This window comes from Pseudophryne corroboree, chromosome 2 (genome assembly GCF_028390025.1).
Source record: "Pseudophryne corroboree isolate aPseCor3 chromosome 2, aPseCor3.hap2, whole genome shotgun sequence".
In the NCBI taxonomy this organism is placed as follows: Eukaryota; Metazoa; Chordata; class Amphibia; order Anura; family Myobatrachidae; genus Pseudophryne; species Pseudophryne corroboree.
The window spans coordinates 408,661,132-408,682,533 of NC_086445.1; the positions used below are offsets into that span (position 1 = coordinate 408,661,132).

Below are 21,402 nucleotides of genomic sequence, written 5' to 3' on the forward strand. Positions count from 1 at the left end.
AATTTTGACTGATGCTGATGTCTGTTGTTACGTTTTATCCCTCTTTTTTATAATAACTATAGTGCGTGACTATGCACCATAACCCTGGATATCCTTATCCATTAGGAATTGATCTAATCCATTCTTAAAGGTGTTGACTGAGTCCGCCATTACAACTCCCTCAGGCAGGGAATTCCAAACACGCATCGTCCGTACCGTGAAAAAGCCTTTACACCGTATTGTGCGGAATCTCCTCTCCTCTAACCTGAGCGAGTGTCCACGAGTTCTCTGTGTTGATCTAACCAAAAACAGGTCCTGCGCAAGATCTGTGTATTGTCCCCTTATATATTTGTAGATGTTGATCATGACCCCTCTTAGTCTCCTCTTTTCCAGTGTAACCATGCCTAGCCTTGCAAGCCTTTCCTCGTATTCCAGCGTCTCCATGCCCTTAATTAGTTTGGTTGCCCGCCTCTGAACCTTTTCTAGCGCCAGGATATCCTTTTTGTAGTATGGTGCCCAGAATTGCACACAGTATTCAAGGTGTGGCCTCACTAGTGATTTATACAACGGGAGTATAACACTCTCATCCCTAGCATCAATTCCCCGTTTTATGCATGCTAATATCTTATTAGCCTTCTTTGCTGCAATCCTACTTTGGGTACTACTGCTTAGTTTGCTATCTATGAGGACACCTAAGTCTTTTTCCAGTACAGAATCCTCTAATTTTACCCCATATAGTATGTAGGTGTTATTTTTGTTCTTGTTACCACAGTGCATTACCTTACACTTGTCTGTATTCAAGCGCATTCTCCATTTCGCTGCCCATGCTTCTAATTTACACAATTTGGTATCATCTGCAAAAATTGACATCATGCTCTCTAGACCTTCTGTTAGGTCGTTAATGAAAATATTGAACAATAGCGGTCCTAATACTGAGCCTTGTGGCACACCACTTAGCACTTCAGTCCACTTTGAAAAAGATCCATTAACCACAACGCGCTGCTCCCTATTATCTAACCAATTTTTGATCCAAGTGCATATTGTGGATCCTAGCCCTAGTTCTATGCAGAGCCGGCCTTAGGTATAGGCAAACTAGGCAAATGCCTAGGGCATTTGGTATGCTTAGGGGCACCAGCAGCTTCTGCTGATTAAAATGGTATGCAGCATGCCTATATTCTGTGTGTGACTGCGGCTGTATCTGCATACGAAATGCTATGTTGCAGTGTATTCCTGGAAATCACTGTAATGTAGCATTTCATATGCAGATACAGCCGCAGTCGCACACAGAAAATAGGCATGCTGCATATCATTTTAATCAGCAGAATCTGCTTATGCGTCCTAGCCACATAGTAATGCAAATAAGATGCATTTTCATAATCAAAAGGCGTCCGACGTTAGCAGAGCTGCCAGCTGACTCATGCCAGGCATCTCCTACAGAACTAGCGGCGGTGCTATCAGGCACCAGCCAAAATCTTGCCTAGGGCATCATATTGGTTAGGGCCGGCTCTGTATATATGCCCCCCTGCAGTGCACATGGTTTTGCCCAACAGAGTTTCAGAGTTGATCGCAGCAGCAAATTTGTTAGCAGTTGGGCAAAACCATGGGGGTCATTCCGAGTTGTTCGCTCGGTAAATTTTTACGCATCGCAGCGTTTTTCCGCTTAGTGCGCATGCGCAATGTCCGCAGTGCGACTGCGCCAAGTAAATTTGCTATGCAGTTAGGAATTTTACTCACGGCTTTTTCATCGTTTTGTTGATCGTAGTGTGATTGACAGGAAGTGGGTGTTTCTGGGCGGAAACTGGCCGTTTTATGGGTGTGTGCGGAAAAACGCTACCGTTTCTGGGAAAAACGCGGGAGTGGCTGGAGAAACGGGGGAGTGTCTGGGCGAACGCTGGGTGTGTTTGTGACGTCAAACCAGGAACGACAAGCACTGAACTGATCGCAGATGCCGAGTAAGTCTGGAGCTACTCAGAAACTGCTAAGAGAGGAGTAATCGCAATATTGCGAATACGTCGTTCGCAATTTTAAGAAGCTAAGATTCACTCCCAGTAGGCGGCGGCTTAGCGTGAGTAAATCTGCTTAAAGCAGCTTGCGAGCGAACAACTCGGAATGAGGGCCCATGTGCACTGCAGGGGGGGCAGATATAACATGTGCAGAGAGAGTTAGATTTGGGTGGGGTATTTTGTTTCTGTGCAGGGTAAATACTGGCTGCTTTATTTTTACACTGCAATTTAGATTTCAGTTTGAACACACCCCACCCAAATCTAACTCTCTCTGCACATGTTATATCTGCCTCACCCCCTGCAGTGCACATGGGAAGTCATTCCGACCCATTCACACGCAGTGGTTATTCGCTGCAGTGAGAACGGGTCGGAACTGCGCATGCGTGGCATGTGCACTGCGCACATGCATCGTCACCACGCAATGGCGCGCACAGCAAAAAAAGAAGACGCAGCGCCGAACGCAAGAAGATTGACAGCGGAGAGGCATTCTGGGGCGGATACTCACCGTTGGATGCCGTTTTCGAAGAGTGGTCGTCCGAACGCAGGTGTGTCCAGGCAAACGGAGGGCGGATGTCTGACGTCAAAGCCGGGAGGAACGTCGCTGGATCCGTCGCACAGTGTAAGTATAACCAGCCTTACTCTTCAGCAGCACAAAACTTTTTTAACTTAGCAGGGCTGCACAAGCGAACACAGCCCTGCTAAGCTAAAATACACTCCCCCATAGGCGTGGATTAGTTGATCGCACCAGCAGCAAAAAGTTGCTGGCTGCGATCAACTCGGAATGACCACCAAAGTTTTGGCCAACTGCTAACAAATTTGCTGCTGCGATCAACTCTGAATTAGGCCCCAGGTCTGAATTACCCCCTATGTATTCTCTGATGCTTCAAATCCAAGCAATTGCTGTTGTCACATATCTTAAAACTGTGGACATTAAAGGACAGTGTCACATTGTAGTTGTCATAAGCAAAGCAAAGCTAGTACCACTTCCAAAGCACTCCGTGCCCATACTAAAACTTTGTGCTGCAGTACTAACTGAACTCATTTAATCAGAGCTGCCTATTGAACCAGTAGCGGATCTTGCCACGGGCAAGCAGTACTTTTGCCCGGGGCGCCGCCTTCCGGAGGGCGCTGGCGCCATCCGGAGGGCGCTGCACCATGGCAAGATCCGCCACTGCTGTGCCCTCCGCTGCCCGCTGTGTCCCCCCGGCTTCTGCGGCTCTGGTCCCGTGAAGGGAACTAGACGCGTAGCGTCTAGTTTCCCTTCGCAAAGAGGACCATTACTGAGCGGTGCGCGATGACGTCATCACGCACCGCACAGCAAAGGTCCTCTCCGCGAAGGGAACTAGACACTATGCGTCTAGTTTCCCTTCGCGGAGAGGACCTTTTGCTGTGCGGTGCGCGATGACGTCATCGCGCACCGCTCAGCATTTAAGCGGCGCTTCTGCTGTACAGGGGGCGTGACTGACCACGCCCCCTGTAGTAAGCCACACCCCCATTCTCTGCCCGGGGCGCCGAGGGCATTCGAACCGGCCCTGCATTGAACTCTTAGAAACAGAATTCTACACAGACAGTAAAGTACTGCTAGGCTACATTTGCGATGAGACCAAAAGATTCCATAGTAATGTCAGCAATCATCTGCTACAGATCAGTAGATACACCAATCCAAAACCATGGCACTGTTTATCTACCACTCACAATCCTGCAGACCACGCTACAAGAGCCATCTCAGCCGGTCTCCTTAAAGGCACTTCATGGCTCAGAGGACCTGAGTTCCTGTACAAGACAGATTGGAACATTCCTGAAAGTGACATATCTGAGTTAGTAGATGAAGACTCTGATGTAGAAATCTGTCAACAAGTGACTACAACCTATACCATGACTTCAGATTGTCAATTGTTCAACAAGTGATATTCTACCTGTCCCAAAAGGTGTTTGCAAGGCTTTGAACTGTCTCCATTGAGGTTTGAATAAGTCCTTGGTGTTAAATTCATTGTGTTGCACAATTACAGACATAACGTCGTGACTTCCAGGAATGATTAAAGTAATTTCACTATTTGATCCTAAGTTGGATTCTTGAAGATGACCTCCTACTCTCAATAAATCATTCTCATCGAGGAATGGGTCTAACTTTCTCAAGACGCTGTCTCTGGGAATAGGATTTGCAGCGCTAAGGCAGTGAATCTCTCTAGCATAGCTTTGGTGTTGCACAACACAGTGTGGAATCTACTATTTTCTTGTGTCAACATGGCACCTTTTTTTGAGTAATGGTAATTTTTCATACAAAAACAGCACTGCCCAAATTTAAAGCTTCCCATGGTACTCTCATAATGGGACTAATTGTGGGCTGGACACTGCTGTGACAGAGTTACTGTCTTTTGTCATAGTCCCATCTGCGTCTTTATACTAGTATCAGCCCGTCCTGTGGTGTACAGTCATGCATCTGAATGCAGAAGGGCTCAGTTGCCCACTGTAAGTAGCTGTAATCAGAACCATCAGAAGCATCATCGTGACTTGTACTAGCCCCATGCGAGGTGCAGAATCTCAGTCAAAGTATGGCCTCCAATGTATGTGATTAAGCATCTGAATCCAAAGCCACTTCTAAAACACTTCCGCAGTACTCCTATAACATGCACACAAGATGGAAAATCTTTGTACATCTGCTTAGGCACCGCCTAGGAATGCTCAGTACATTCCATGTACTCAAGTGACTCACTGTGCACACATTGGGGTGCAAACGCTGTGGGACTTTTTAGAGATTTTAATGAACGCAGTCACAAAACAATCACCAACTTACATTAACACTGGCATTGCGTCCAACTCAGAATCAGGGCCCGTGGAGTTTTAGAAAAATAGTCAAATATTGGGATAAGATAATGGTGGTCATTCCGAGTTGTTCGCTCTGTAATTTTCTTCGCATCGCAGCGATTTTCCGCTGATTGCGCATGCGCAATGTTTGCACTGCGACTGCGCCAAGTAAATTTGCTATGAAGTTTGGTATTTTACTCACGGCATTACGAGTTTTTTTCTTTGTTCTGGTGATCGTAATGTGATTGACAGGAAGTGGGTGTTTCTGGGCGGAAACTGGCCGTTTTATGGGAGTGTGTGAAAAAACGCTACCGTTTCTGGGAAAAACGCGGGAGTGACTGGAGAAACGGAGGAGTGTCTGGGCGAACGCTGGGTGTGTTTGTGACGTCAAACCAGGAACGACAAGCACTGAACTGATCGCACTGGAAGAGTAAGTCTCGAGCTACTCAGAAACTGCACAGAGAAGTCTTTTCGCAATATTGCGAATCTTTCGTTCTCAATTCTGCTAAGCTAAGATTCACTCCCAGTAGGCGGCGGCTTAGCGTGTGCAATGCTGCTAAAGGCAGCTTGCGAGCGAACAACTCGGAATGAGGGCCAATATCCCAATAGTAATGTTATTTCCATCTCACCAATGCCTCTATTTATTATAATCCACATTTCTGATGTGGTCCTGATAAGTTTGCCATAATTCATATTGCAATTTGCAATATTACATTGATTTTCAAGAATTTATCAAGAAGAAGGTGAATAAGCAGCAAGCACTTTCCACATAAGTTACAGGTCCTCATCTGGGAAAGCCTTCATTTGCTGGGTGTTGGTCTGCACTCTGCATATGTGCCAGAATCACATTGGGCATGTGCAGTAAGGCAGTCCAGTGCAGCCAGAGCCAGGCCAGTGTCTACATCTGTCAGTCACTGGCGGGATGAGAACAGGAAGAGACAAATTCCATCCAAGGCAAATAAAATCTAGATTTTTGCTATCTTTCTCTCTGCAGTCCCACCTGTGCATGTGAACACAGCAAAGAAGGGGGGAGAATGAGGGAAAGGATCAGCAAAGCTCTCTTTTCAGTCTTTCAGAGCTATAAAATGGGGAAGAACAGCCTCTCCTAACTCTGGGGGTCATTCCGAGTTGATCGCACGTTGCTGCTTTTGGCAGCCCATGTGATCAACTATACTCCGTCTATGGAGGTGGGGTTTTTCCCATAGCAAGGCTGTGTTCGCTTGTGCAGCCCTGCTATGGGAAAAAAATGGTGTCGTTTCTAAGTAGGTCTAGACATACCAGCTGCGACGTTTTCAGCCTGTTCGGTCCTGGCCCTGGTTCGGTCAAACACCCGCCCTGGACACGCCTGCGTTTCTTCAAACACGCCTGCATTTTTCTTATGACTCCCAGAAAACGGGTCTGAACGCTGTGTTGCCACCCAGGAATGCCCACCGCCTGTCTATCTTCAAGCGATCGCCGCTGCGATCACTTTCTTCATTCCCTTTGTCGTTGCCTGGCGACGTCCGCCACTGGGCAATGATGCGCGTGCGCATTACGGCCCCTGCACATGCGCAGTAGTGACCCGGTCGCAGCTGTGTGAGCGAAAGCGCGCTGCGATCGGGTCAGAATGACCCCCACTGTCTGAAGATTGCATTAGTTGTGACCACAAAAATAAAATGTATCAATTGAATAATGGGAAATCAGGATTGATCACTTTTCCCATAAGATGTGTGGGAAATTCTAGTGGGATGCACATTTTAGTGTGTGAAGAATATTTTTAGGAAATGTCCTCCAAAAGACCTTTGAAAAATGTAAGTACAACTTAAATAAAATGAAAATAATGTGAAAACCACTTTTTGTAATTTATTTAAAAAAAAGATTGGTCAATATGCTTTTTCACGATCTCACATCACATTCTCTTTCTGACAGTCTGACAGTGATGGGCACTATTAATGTATCTATTTTTGGTGCACACATGTCCCCTAGGTCCAAGGGGCTCACACCCTGCACCCAGACGTCTATTTCTCCTGTGTAGAAGCCACAGACATCACTGGGAAAATCGTGTGGGAACCATGGGGGTCATTCTGACCCGTTCGCTTGCTGCTTTTTGTCGCATCCAAGTGAATAGGACTCTACTGCACATGCGCCGGTGCCATAGTGCGCCGGAGCATGCCAGACAGCCAAAGGCAGTAGCATGGCTGCGATCGCCTCTGCCTGATTGACAGGCAGAGGCGATCGCTGGGCAGGAGGGGGTGGAACGGCGGCGTTCGGCTGCTGTTTCGTGGGTGCGGACCGGCCAATGCAGACGTGGCCGGACCGAACAGGGGGCGGGCCACAGCGGCTGCGTGATGTCACACGCAGCCGCTGCGAGATGGGGAGTGATGAGTAGCTCCCGGCCAGCATGCTAAAGCTGCACTGGTCGGGAGCTACTCTTGAAGTGCAAAGGCATCGCCGCTGTGCGATGCCTTTGCACTTCTGAGGGGGAAGGGAGGGGCGGCACTGACATGCGTGGCAGACTAGCCCTGTGCTGGGTGTCCCCCCGCATGTCAGTGTGAATGATCGTAGCTGTGCTAAATTTAGCACAGCTACGATCAACTCGGAATGACCCCCAATGTTCCTGGAGACCTTTGCATGTATAGTAGATTTTAGCACAGTGACAGACTCTATTCAGCATCTGTGCCAGTGTGGAAGGGAGCACACACGAAGACCTTCCACACACGAAGACCCCTCCTCTCTTAAGCCACCCCTGTTTTTCACAAGACATAGGGCTTCTAGATTTACTCCCATCCACAGCCAGTCCAAGTTAGCCTAATGAAAGATTTTAGTCTACAGAGTGGTATTTGTTAAGGCAACATGAGTGGTAATATTGATTTTTGTAATTAAAGCTTCTCTCTAGACCCCCTTGTTAATCTGACTTTTTGTAAATAAAGCCTCTATCTAGACCCTCTTTTAATGCTGGATACACACTAGACGATATTCTGAACAATATGCCCGATTCGGACATTTCGGAACAACATATCGTTCATATTGTCCAGTGTGTATGCACTAGATCAGTGGTTCTCAACCGCGGTCCTCAAGTAGCCCCAACAGTTCATGTTTTGCAAGTCTCCTCACAGGATTGCAAGTGAAATAATTTGCTCCACCTGTGGGTCTTTTAAAATGTGTCAGTGAGTTATGAATACACCTGTGCACCTGCTCGTGACCTGGACAACATGAACTGTTGGGGGTACTTGAGGACCGAGGTTGAGAACCACTGCACTAGATCATCGACGATGGGCACTCCTGCGAATTGTCAATAACATCCCCTGATGTCCGTACATGCAGGTCAATCGGGGGATGTCATTGACGATACCATGCTGTCGAATGCAGTATGGCTCCCGCTCCACCGCATCCACACCCCTCCCCGCCAATGTTTATCGTTTGCGGCATCAGTATATGTGTATGCACTTACCAGTGCCTTCAGCACGCCAGGGTCTGCCGCACGCGATATCGCTGGGTACATACTATCGTCTAGTGTGTACCCAGTTTTAGACTTTATTTCCTACCCAATCCTTCCATGTTACGTTCTAGATTTGGCCTAAGACCTGACATGAACATTGCTTATACCCCTTTCAGACCGCCAGCAATAACCTGCGCTATTGCAATTGAGCAGCAACTCGGGTTGTTGTACAGGTCTTGGGGCCAGTTAAAATAATACAGATCAAGCTACCTGTTATTTCAACTCGGGTAGTGCCCAGCATTGAACTCGGCTTCAACCTGGATTGCAGTGCAGTGAGCATGGGTAAAACGGGTTAATGCGAATGGGTAAGCCGGCGCCTGGAGATTATGTAATCTCCAAGCTCAGCCTCCACATATGACGCTGTGACAATAAGCAGGGTCAGGACCACCAGTCTGAAATGGGTCTCAGCCGGATCGCACCTGGGATGTACCCCTGTACAAATCCCGGATGCGACCCAGTATATGCAGTCTGAAAGAGGTATTACTCATACATGAGTAATACTTAGCCCTTGCCAAATTTGTATGACCTCTTCTAGAAGTATGACCACAACAATTTTAAAGTAGTTTTATAAGTTTACTTTTCATTTGTTTCAGTTAATTAATTTCGTATTCCTCCCTTTTAGCATTAAGTGACACAGAGTTTCAAACTCTTAAATATAGTTTATTATTGCCTCTGATGCCATCAGTGATGGCTGCCACATTGAATGCAGCTGGCATTAATGTCTGTTTTGTCTTGTGTAAATGAAAATAAATATATATATATATATATATATATATATATATATTTTTTTTTACTTTGTTAATGTTCTGTTGTACTATAAGCAGATTAAAAAAATACAACAGTAGCCATGATACACCTCTGTAATTTCTTTTTTACTTAGTCATCAGACTTTTCTGTACTTCATAACTTATATGTCAATGGTGACGTTCCGGAAGAAACAGTAAGGAAGTGACAAGTTGGTTGTGTAAAAGTATCTGTGGTTATACATTGCACAGGAACGCATCCCATTGCACATTACCCTAAAGGGAAGTACATGCATGAGGAAATGAAAGTTTATAGGTGGTGACCTGTTCCATTGGTTTCCAACAATTGTTTTATTGACTTATCTATAAGCAAAAACCATATAAAATAGTTAAAATGTAGAGTAGTCTTGGTAATTGTACGATGTACTGGATGGATGGATGGATGTAAGTAGATAGACATACATAAAGATTATCTGCATATTTGAGTACATGCACTAGGGCAGGGGTGGCCAAACAGTCGATCGCGATCGACTGGTCGATCGCGGACATGCGACCAGTCGATCGCGATCCGCCGCCCAGCCACCCGAAGCCGCGCCTCTCCTGCCTGCCACTCTGCCTCCTCAGTCTGGTCTGCGGCAGTGACGGCCGAGTGTATAGCTCAAATCAGGTGCCGGTTCGTTAGCCAATGAGAGCTCGCGGACCGGCGCCTGATTTGAGCTATACACGCTGCCGTCACCGCCGGAGATTAGACTGAGAAGCAGGGCGGCAGGCAGGAGAAGCGCGCGCTGCGCTCTCCACACAGCAACGGTGAGCTCTTCTATGGGGGCATATCTGGCATTGTGGGCACATGGCTCAGTGGGGGCATATCTGGCAATGTGGGGCATATCTGGCACTGTGGGGTCATATGTGGCACTGGGGGCATATCTGGCTCTGCGGGCACATGGCACTGTGGGGGCATATCTGGCACTGTGGGGGCATATCTGTAATCTGGCGCTGTGGGGCATATCTGGCACTGTGGGCATGTGGCACTGTGGGGGCATATCTGTATCTGGCACTGTGGGGGCATATCTGGCACTGTGGGGGCATATCTGGCACTGTGGGCACATGGCACTGTGGGGGCATATCTGTATCTGGCACTGTGGGGGCATATCTGGCACTGTGGGCACATGGCACTGTGACGGCATATCTGGCACTGTGGGCACATGGCACTGTGGGAAAATATCTGTATCTGGCACTGTGGGGGCATATCTGGCACTGTGGGCACATGGCACTGTGACGGCATATCTGGCACTGTGGGGGCATATCTGTATCTGGCACTGTGGGGGCATATCTGGCACTGTGGGCACATGGCACTGTGGGGGCATATCTGTAATCTGGCGCTGTGGGGGCATATCTGGCACTGTGGGCACATGCACTGTGGGGGCATATCTATCTGGCACTGTGGAGGCATATCTGGCACTGTGGGAGCATATCTGGCACTGTGGGCACATGGCACTGTGAGGGCATATCTGGCACTGTGGGCACATGGCACTGTGGGGGCATATCTGGCACTGTGGGGGCATATCTGTAATCTGGCACTGTGGGGGCATATCTGGCACTGTGGGCACATGGCACTGTGGGGGCATATCTGTATCTGGCACTGTGGGGGCATATCTGGCACTGTGGGCACATGGCACTATGGGGGCATGTATATCTGGCACTGTGGGGGCATATGTGTTTGAGGTTTTTACCTGTGGGGGCCAATGTGTTATTCCGTGTGAGGCAGTCATTACACTCTGTACAGCAAGGCTACGTCCCTTTTTTTAAGTTATACCACGCCCACTTTTTGTTATACCACGCCCACTTTTTGTTATGTCACTCCCCTTTTTTGCACACACGCGCCTGCGGCGCGCGCTATTATTCCTCCTAGGTAAATCACAAAAGCTTTTTAGCTTTCACAGTAGATCACCGACTCCAAAAGTCTGGCCGCCCCTGCACTAGGGTGTAACAAGGGTGGCTCCAGTGTAGCGCGAGCTCTGGGCGCTGGAAAAGTTAGGGGGAGTGCTGCCACTTGCCCCCCTCCCTCCACCCGCTATACTGGGTGCCGCTGTATAGGCAGCCGCAGAACAAGAGGAGAAGCAGAGGAATGCACACTGACTCGAACTCAGGGACTAGGTAGGGAACAGGGCAGGCCAGAGGCGACAGCAGAAGACACTGAAAGCCAGCACATGCCGCCCTCTTTATACATATCACTCTCTGCTTGTACCTTTGCAGTAGGGTTACTACTTTTGTCCTGCTACACCACTCTCTGTCTGCCCCAGCTGCTGTAGCACCTCTCTCTGTCCAAGCTGCTGCAACACGTCACTCTGCCCTGGCTGTTGTAGCACATCTTCCTGCCTCAGGTGCTGCAGCACATCTCTTTGTCCTAGCTGTTGCAACAGCTCTCTCTACATTGATGCTGCAGCACCTCTCTCTGCACTAGAAGCTGCAGAGTAACATGTATAAGCGGCTCTACTGTGGTGTAACGTGTATAAGCATCTCTACTGTGTCATAATATGTATAAGCGACTATACTGTGGTGTGTAAAGTATATAAAGGGCTCTATTGTGTGGCGTAAGGTGTACATGGGGCTCTACTGTGTGGCGTAAAGTGTATAAGGGGTACTACCATGTGGTGTAATGTGAATAAAGGCCCTCATTCCGAGTTGGTCGCAAAGAGTCTTCGCAACGCAAATGTACGAAAAGTAAGTATCTGCGCATGCGCAAATGCGTGATTACGCATGCGCGAGTACATACGTACGGCAACTGTGCAAAATTACTCAGAAAAAAAAAAGACGTAACTGGCAAACGAAAACGAGGAGTGGCGTGGGCGTGGCGGAGGCGAGACTTCGCAATGCTCCGACATGGGCGTGAAAGTGGGCGTACAGTGTGGGAGTATGCAACTCGCAATGGGCGTGTTTTTCGCAATTAAACATTGTCGCTGTTAAAACTAACATAGGAAACCGTAGCAGCCTTCACGCATCAGCCGAGTAGGTCTGCAGTTACTCTACATTTGAGAAGTACTGTTACAAGTGTGTATGCAGTAATTAGCAGTTAATTGGAGAGCACATTCATCTGATGTCCAATTACTTGTTAATTAATGCGCAGATGAAAGTTACCAACCAGCAATTGTCTGAACCCACATTACATGTTTATTCTACTCACATATAAATCTCACACACAGCCAAATAAGGGTGTTATTTGTGTTCAAGTTGGTGTGTAAGCATTTGTTAAACTTGTTTTAATGTGTGTAAGACTAACAAATACAAACAAGTGTAATTTTTTGTAAAAGAATTTGAAATCTGAAACATTTTTTAAAAAAAAACCAACACCCACATAATGCAGCATACACTTTAATTTAGTCAGAAAAGTAACATTAATATTTGTTTATAATATCTGACAATGTTTTAAATGATGTCCTGTTGACCATAGATAATTCTAAAAAGTGTCGTGTCTGTTTACTTAATATGGACATTAAAGTGTGGTGCAAAGCATACCTGTATTTTTTGGTAGATGCAATTTTTTTGGAGAAATTGCAGATTGGTCTACAAGTGTCTATATGCAGACCTAATCTTTCTGGAACTAAGATTTACCTAATGCATTACCTTGAAGAAACTGCACAATTTTTTAATTTATATTTTTTATTACTGTAGTAATATTTCACAACATTAAAACAACATGGCTACACGTGAGTCTCACAGGCAGAGATGGACCAAGCAGCAAGCAGATGGCACTGACAAAAAATATATAGCAGAACTCAGTACTCTGCCAAATTCTGCTTCTGACAAAAGTATATTTTGTAAGCATAAAAAAAAACATATTACACACCCTGCCACACAAAAAATTGTACCCAACTGAGAAAGAATTAGGATCCACCACACAAACACAACAATACATAGCACACTAGTAAGAGGAAGATGGCTCAGGTGTTTATACAAATAAACTCACAGGCTACAATACCTCCAAACCGAAAGAATACATTTCACTAAGAGGGAGTTATCCATTCTGGCCACACAAGCCAACTCCAAAATAACATAGAGGCAACATCAAAAACATGGGTGCTGCCCATCTGGAAAGACATCACTTTCTTTTTTTTCTCCCCGCCTGAGGCTGTTCTTCTTGGCAAGGTCTGCGGAGCGACCTTCGTTGGGCCTGCCCAGTGGGCTGTTCTTCCTGGGCAGGGGCAGGGGAGGGAGCCGATGTGGGTGGCTCTCTGCCACTGTGGGCAAGGGAGACAGCGATGGCCTGGAGCACTTGCAAGATGTTATTTGCAAGGCTTTGGAATGAGGAGGCAAGTTGTTCTTGGCCCTGCCTGATCTCTGCCAGACCTTGGCAGAGTTGAGCAACACCTTGCTCAACACTGGTTCGGTGCTCAGTGAGCCGGACAGCTATCTGGCTTACCTCCCGGATGACCCCGTCTTGAAACGTATTTAGGCTCTCACCATACCTAGCGATTTCAAGCAGGATCTCCGGGATAGCAGAGGGTTGGGTGGGGGGGCCAGTAGGAACCTGCAGAGGTGGGATTTGTTGGCCCACACTGCCAGACCCACTAGGTCCCTCCACCTCAGCCTCAACCACATAACCCTCCTGTGACTCAAACTGATCACCCCCCTGTGCTGTGTTTTGTGGCAAGCAAATAGAAGAATGTGTGGGGAAAAAGTTGGAGACAAAATTAGTTTTTTATTATACATACAGTTAAAATTGCAGACAAATACATGTGTAAACTTACCTTCCAAGTCATGTCCCGTCAGGATCTCAGGCAGGTCCGTGTCCATATGAGACACCCCTTGGCCCTCCTCATAACTGACACAGTCCATCGCCATCTCCTCCAAGTCAGTAAACTCCACAGCGACAGGTGGTCCTCCACCTGTAGCCCTTGAGGCATTCCACTCCGCAGACCTCTTTGCCTTCAGGCGGGATTTGAAGTCGGCCCACCTACATATGTATTGTGAAAGAGGGACAAAGTAGACTCTTATTATTTGTCAACGCAAATATATAGGACACGTGTTCTGCTTGTGTTTGCTAGACATAACATCACATGTCACTACATTTTTTATTTAACTTAGCACAGAAAAAGGACTGCCAAGATGCACTTACCGTCGTCTCACTTCCTGCGATGTTCTGACGACAGAGCCAACTTCATTCACAGATTTTGTGATGTCTCTCCAGATGCGATCTTTTGAAGCAGCCCCCATGTTTTTTGGGCCTCTATGTATTTTGGACATGGCCTGCGTGACCAAGACACGCAACTCCCTCTTAGTGAATGCAGGCTGTCTTTTCTTCCGTCTGGAGGTAGCCTGTGAGGTTTCTTCTTGTTGGTCAACACCATCTTCCTCCTCACTAGCAACTTCTGTCTGTTGTGTTTGTGTGGCTAAAGCCAATTCTCCCTCAGTTTGGTCACTATGTGTGTGTGGCAGGGTAGCCACACTCAATTGTTGGGGTTCAGAAGCAGACATTTGCAGAGTACTAGGTCCTGCCTCTTCAACATCCGCAGAGGCGTATTCCAACATGCGCCTTTGGCAATCTAGGCGTTTTTTCTCCAATGCCATCTGCTGCTCTGCAATGCGGTCCATCTCGGCTGCTATTTGCTCACGAGAAGCCATGTTTGCGATGACGTGTGTACGCCGAGGTGTGTGCTTATTTATACCTACGTGCGTCGCGTTAATTCACACAGGTGTACAGTATGTTAATCTGGTTAATGATTGCACTGCTTATTTAAGGGCCTACTTTGCACGCTGTGAGTGTAGGTAGTTTGGAGTTCGTCTTTCACTGTGGAGTTTGTTGGCCTGTGCGTGAAGGTGCTATTGGAATTTTCAGAGTGAGTAATTGTCAAGCATACATTTGTCCTTTTTTTCGCGTTTAGAATATAGACAGTGTTGCATTTTGTCTGCGAATTTACGTTTGTGAGTATTCAGGAATTCGTCTTGTTGTTCCTTTTTTTAAAAAAAGTTTTTATTTTATGTTGATTGTTTGTTATTCTTTTTAACACATATATATTTTGCTAGTCCATTTTTGCCAATAAACCTGTGCTTCAGTGCTTTTACTGTCATTTTTGTTCTCTTGTAGGCGAATTTGTTTGGGTGACGTAACCCTATTATATTATTTCCAATTAGTGTGCTATATAACACCAATTTGTCGTTTCTTTCTTTTGGATCAGGTAAGTTCCCTTGGCCTGTGTTGGTGCCTGTTTGTGTTAATGGTCTGTATGTTGTTTTTTACTGTCATTTTTGTTCTCTTGTAGGCGAATTTGTTTGGGTGACGTAACCCTATTATATTATTTCCAATTAGTGTGCTATATAACACCAATTTGTCGTTTCTTTCTTTTGGATCAGGTAAGTTCCCTTGGCCTGTGTTGGTGCCTGTTTGTGTTTGTTCAAAGTGTTTTGATTATGTTTGTTTTCCATCTTGATAATAAATGTTATGTTTTTTACCAGGATTGATCAGCAAAGTAGTGCTGTTCTTGCCTGGACTAGCTACTAAAGGGCTAACTTTTTGTGTGTTTTATTTAAAAAATTTTAACCAATTAGTCATAATTTTTTAGTAGGTGTTTGTGATGTGTTTGATGAGTTTTTAATTGTTAAATTTTTGATAAATTACAATTTGACATATGTAGCTTTCAAAAAAACTTATTTTTTGTTTTCTTTTTTGTGTTAATTTTAATTTTGTTCCTGAATTGAACCCAGAAAATATGTCTTACGCTCCTGCAGTAAGTTGACACCCCCTTTTTTTTTAAATTTATTGGTTGTATATTTTTTGTACTTAGTTTTTGTCTTATTCAACATATCTGTTTTTTTTTTTATAAGTGTGTGATGTCAATATTTATCGCAGCCGAAGCCCTACCTCCCCAACCCACGCCAGCACTCCCACCCCAACCGCCAGCCCCACAACCACAACCGGCTCCTCATCAACCAAGGCAACGGAGGCGTGCTAGGCCACCAATTTTCCGACCCCGTGTCCTACTTTTTGGGATGCCAGATGATGTGGTTGTGCGTAGATACAGGCTGCCACCACATCTAATCCTAGACACTCTCTCCATAATAGAGAGTGATCTGGAGTCTTCAATTCGGTATCCTACAGCAATACCACCATTGACACAATTCCTTGCTGTGTTACATTTTTTGGCTTCAAGGTCTTATCAGCATGTGGTAGGAGACCTGGTTGGCATGTCGCAGGGCCAGTTCAGTAAGGTCCTGCGGCGTGTCTGCCAGGCTTTCCTAAAGCGTGTGAAGCAATTTATTGATATGCCTTTGGATGTTGGTGCCCTAGATGTGGTGAAGCGGCAATTTGAGGAAGGTGGTAGTCGCTTCCCACATGTTATTGGGGTTGTGGATGGCACACATGTAGCTATTCAGCCACCAAGACATAATGAAGAAATTTTTCGAAACAGGAAACTGTTTCATTCTCTGAATGTAATGGTTGTTTGTGGGCCATCCCTCCAGATCCTTTCTCTGAATGCAAAGTTTACTGGAAGCTCCCATGATGCATATGTCATTAGACAATCAGGGATATGGCACAGATTAAGATCAAGTCAACGAGCAGACATGTGGTTATTGGGTGAGTTGGTCCACATTTTTCTGGCAAAAAGATAATTGTTTTGCAAAATATACTCTTTCTAATTTTGGTTTATCATCAAACAGGAGACCGTGGATATCCTTGCACCCCCTGGCTCATGACTCCTTACCGTAATCCCAGGCCAGGACCACAGACGGCATTTAACTCCGCGCTTACTGCCACTAGGCAGCTGGTGGAGCGCACAATTGGGGTCCTTAAAGGGCGGTTTCGTGTGCTCCACCGCACTGGTGGCGACATCATGTATTCGCCGGAGATGGCAAGTAAAATAGTGGTCCTGTGCGCTATACTACACAATATCGCGGTAAGGAGTAGCGTAGAGCTTCCTCAGACAGAGGAATTGCCTGATGAGGAGCCAGGGGTTGTTCGACACTTCGGTGGGGGGAGTGTTACACGGAGGGGGAGCCAAGTCAGGGCAAGCATTGTTGCAGAATATTTCAGGTATAGTGTTTTTATATTTTCTTTTTTAACCAAATTAAAAGCACAGTATGCTTATGTATTATTTCTAATGTTGTAATTTTGTTGGATATTGTAAGGTCATTGTGTAATGCTTTTGGTGTGTTGGAATGTGTAATATTTATTATACTAAAAATCCGTTAACACGTTAAGCTTACAATTTTTTGTTAGAAATAATAAAACTGTGATGTTGCTAAATAGTGTCCTTATTTGTTTTCTATCCTAAAATCCTGATTATTTAAACAAACACACAAACAAATGAAACTGAATGTTGCCCACTTTGTGACTGTCCAGCTGAATGATCACACAAACTGTGGTGAGTACACAGATATGTATTGAAATTTAGTCAAAACTGTGTGTCTCTGTGTCTGTGTTTGTGCTTTTTTTATTAATAAAAATATTTTTTTTTAATGTAAAAAATTTTGCTTCTGCGAATGCGTATTTCCGCTCGTGCGAAATAACACTCTGCTCTTCACAGCATTGCAAAGATCAATAAAGTTATTAGAAATGACAACATAGATTTTGGACCAATCACATGCTATCAGACACTATAAATATATGCCCAAATAAGGGAAACGCCATTGCCATGATGCGTGCTGCACCTTTCACCAGGCGGGAGCTCCGTGTCCTGGTTGCGGTGATGGACCGCCGCGTAGGCCGCGTTGGGCGCTTCATCCCAAATCGGGTTAAGCGCGAGGCCTACGCAGAGGTCCGTCGCCTGCTGCAGACTCGCGTCCGCAGCAGGCGGACAATCATCCAACTAGAGAGGAGGTGGAGTGATCTCCGCAGGAGGACTCCAGAGCTGTTGGCGGAGATCCGCCAGCAAATACGGGCAATGCATGCACGCAGTAAGTTACATTACATAAGATTATTAGCATAAATTGTGCAAATTTACACTAAGTGGTAGGCTAATTGCAACACTGAGTGACCATTTTTTAAAAATAGGACAGTGTGTGTGGTTAGGGCAAACAGTACTGACTGTAGCAAAGTGTCACCAAACAAGTGCATGTTTTCCAGAATTAATAACCAGGCAGGAAACTGTACCCAAAAACTTGATCAGTGCTGTCTATATAATAAGGTGCCTTGAATAGTGATCTGGTGATGTTGCCTAGACCAATCAATATGACTCAATGGAATAGATTAAGGAATAAGTTTCAAAATAATAGTTTGGACTCATTTTGTTTGCTGTGGGCAACATGAAGAGTATTTTAAAATGTGTTTTTTACAATAAAAAAAAACCACTGTCTTTTACATGGAACAGAACAGTGAAATTTCTAATTGTTTAGTATGTAATTTAACATGCTAACTAAATTTTGCAAATAATATCATTATAGGACGACAACAACGGCAGACCTCTCAGCCCCCTTCCCCTTCCCAGTCCCCCTCCCCTTCTCACTCCCCCTCCCCTTCCCAGTCCCCCTCCCCTTCCCAGTCCCCCTCAGCTTCCCAGTCCACCTCAGCTTCCCAGTCCCCCTCAGCTTCCCAGTCCCCCTCAGCATCCCAGTCCCCCTCAGCTTCCCAGGCCCCCTCAGCTTCCCAGGCACCATCAGCTTCCCAGGCCCACTCCACTTTTCACTCCCCTTCTCAGCCCACCTCTCCATCTCTTTCTGTGACCCCTTCTCCTCCTTCCCATACCCCTTCTCCTTCAACTTCCAACTCTCCTTCTCAGCCCCCCTCACCCTCTATTGGCTTAACTTTCTCTCCGCCCCCCTCGCCCTCTCAATCAGACCCACCCTCTGAAATTACATCCCCAATCCAGCCTCCTTCCCCCATCCAGCCTCCTTCCCCCATCCCTCCTCCTTCCCCAATCCCTCCTCCTTCCCCAATCCCTCCTCCTTCCCCCATCCAGCCGCCTTCCCCACCCAGTGAATGGGCAGAAGAAGCCCCTGATGAGATATCTGGGAACCATCATGTTGCAGAGGAAAGTAAGTGTTTTAACATGTTAAAAATAATGATTACCTACTTACACTTACAATGACAAAACATGCAGTGTTGTACTGTTGGAATTCTTGTACCAAGGACAAATTTTTGTGTTATTCTTCATGGTCTACATGTTGCATTTACATTTTTGTGAGTGTCATTATATGTACAGTGTTTATCTGTGCAATGTTTTGTGTGTCCACTCTAGGTCGACACTCATTAGTTCGACAGGGTTGCCAGGACAACAGGGTTTATATGTGTTAGGTTTTCTGGGAAACAGTTAGACCTGAGTGGAGTTTAGTATGTTGTTGGTCTTTTACACTTGTGCCTGTGTATTCTTAATATTTGCACTTACAAATCACATGCTTCACTTTGTTAGGCAGCCTAATGACACAATGATTTGTTGTGTGAAAGTTACACTCACAAAATGATTATTGGATAAAGTCAAACCTGTTTGACCTTATTTAGTAAGGGCAGCTTTCAGGGAGTGTGGGCATGCTAGGATATGTTGTCCTTCTGAAGATGTTGATATGCAGTGTGATGATGCAGGACTAAACACATAAAAAAACCAAAAATATCACACCAGATGTGAATGAATGCCAACATGGTGTAACATTGACGAAGATGGTAGTTATCTTTAACATGGGATGTTGCCCATAGCAACCAATAAGATTATACTTTAAAATTGTGGAACCACTTCTCCAAGATAATATTCTTATTTTTGGTTGTTTGCTATGGGCAACGCTCCATCTTAAATAGAACTCACATAGTAGTAAATGTACCCCATGGTCTTGTAAACTGTTAAAATAAAAAATAAAAACATGAGCAGGCTTGTGTGTTGTTCTGCTAATGATTGTACCATAAAACAGCCATGATGTAGTAACTTTGCCATTAAGCAGGCCTGTCCAAACTGCGGACCTACAACTGTTGAGAAACTACACATCCCAGCATGCCCTGACACAGCTTTTGCATTCCCTGGCCCCAAAACTGTGTCAAGGCATGCTGGTATATGTAGTTTCACACCAGCTTGAGGGATGCAGTTTGGACATGCCTGCATTAAAGTGTGCTTTGTGCCTTGCTTGTATAATAAGTAATGTGAGTAAGTTATTAATGTTTATGTTGTCTCTTAATTTCAGATGTTGCCGTTGGAGATCCAACATCTTTTGCGTCCATTCTGGGCAACATGAGGCAACATCTACAGGCCTTGCTGGGTCTTGTTGACCAGCTGCAAACATTGAATTAATTTTTGATTAAAAAAAAACAAAAATTTTATGTTTGTATTATTATAAAATAAACAACAAAAAAATAAAAAAAAACATTTTTTCAAGTTAAGCGGGTGTTTATTATTTATTAATGCAATAAAGGAACAGCAGATTGCCTATCAGACATTTATTACCTTAAACATTTCATACATCTAACGTAAGTTTGTTTAAAAATTTATAAATACATATGTCTAAATAAACATGCAAACACCTTCATTCACATACTAAAACTGTACTCAAAAAAACAAAAAAAAACATTAGACCAAGCACATTTCAAACATCTATATTTATAGTTCAAAAAAATAAATGTGGATGTACAATTATGGCTACAAAGTGTTCTTCAGGTATTTTAAAAAGACTTAATTGATCATGAACATTACAAATCATTTCACTAATTGGATTCGTAATTGAGGAGGGCTTGTGGACTTTTAATTGAAAGGTGTTATTCCACTTAATAGTAAAAAAAAACCATTGTGGTGCGTTTGTCCGCAAAAGTGTGCACTTTTAATGATAAATGTGTAAATCTACTACAAATTAGTATTTTTACGATGAAGTATGTGTTAATGCGATGGTTTCGCATTGCTGCGATGTTTTCGCATTGTTGCGATGTCATTTGGCGTACGCCCACTTTGTGTAATACTGCGTACGAATGAGCAAAAATACGTTGGGGGCGGATGTTCGCAAATTTACTACATTAACGCAACTTTACGAATAGGTTGTGCGAACGAAAAACTTAGCGACCAACTCGGAATGAGGGCCAAAGGACAATACTGTGTGGTGTGGTGTAATGTGAATAACAGACTTTTCTGTATGGTGTAATGTAAATAACGGACAATACTGTGTGGTGTAATGTGAATAACGGACAATACTGTGTGGTATAATGCGACTAACAGACACTACTGTGTGGAGTAATCTGAATTGGTACTATTCTGTGGCCACGCCCCTTCCCCATGAAGCTACGACTCTATATGTTTGTTGTGCGCCGTTGGCGCGCACTGTCCCTTTTTTTTTTATCATGGGGGAACGCAAGGGAAACTTTCACCCTGAGCTCTATAAGGTCTAAAACCGGCCCTGTCACCGGTTTAGGATTTGTCAATATTTTTTATTTTCAAATGTAACATGCCCCCAATTCAGTACAGGGAAGGGGGCACTGAAACATACGCTTGTTCCG

At 45.1% G+C, this 21,402-nt stretch overlaps 2 long non-coding RNA genes across 2 annotated transcripts in view; both read left to right on the forward strand.

Moving 5' to 3' along the window:
• LOC135024077 (uncharacterized) overlaps nucleotides 1-21,402 on the forward strand; it is a 100,257-nt gene that overhangs the window by 48,707 nt on the left and 30,148 nt on the right. The gene's annotated exons all lie outside the window — the stretch shown is intronic.
• Nucleotides 16,573-18,515, forward strand: LOC135050844 (uncharacterized). The gene is made up of 3 exons (XR_010241869.1): nucleotides 16,573-17,034; nucleotides 17,344-17,365; nucleotides 18,384-18,515. It is a non-coding gene; the product is annotated as an uncharacterized LOC135050844 (long non-coding RNA).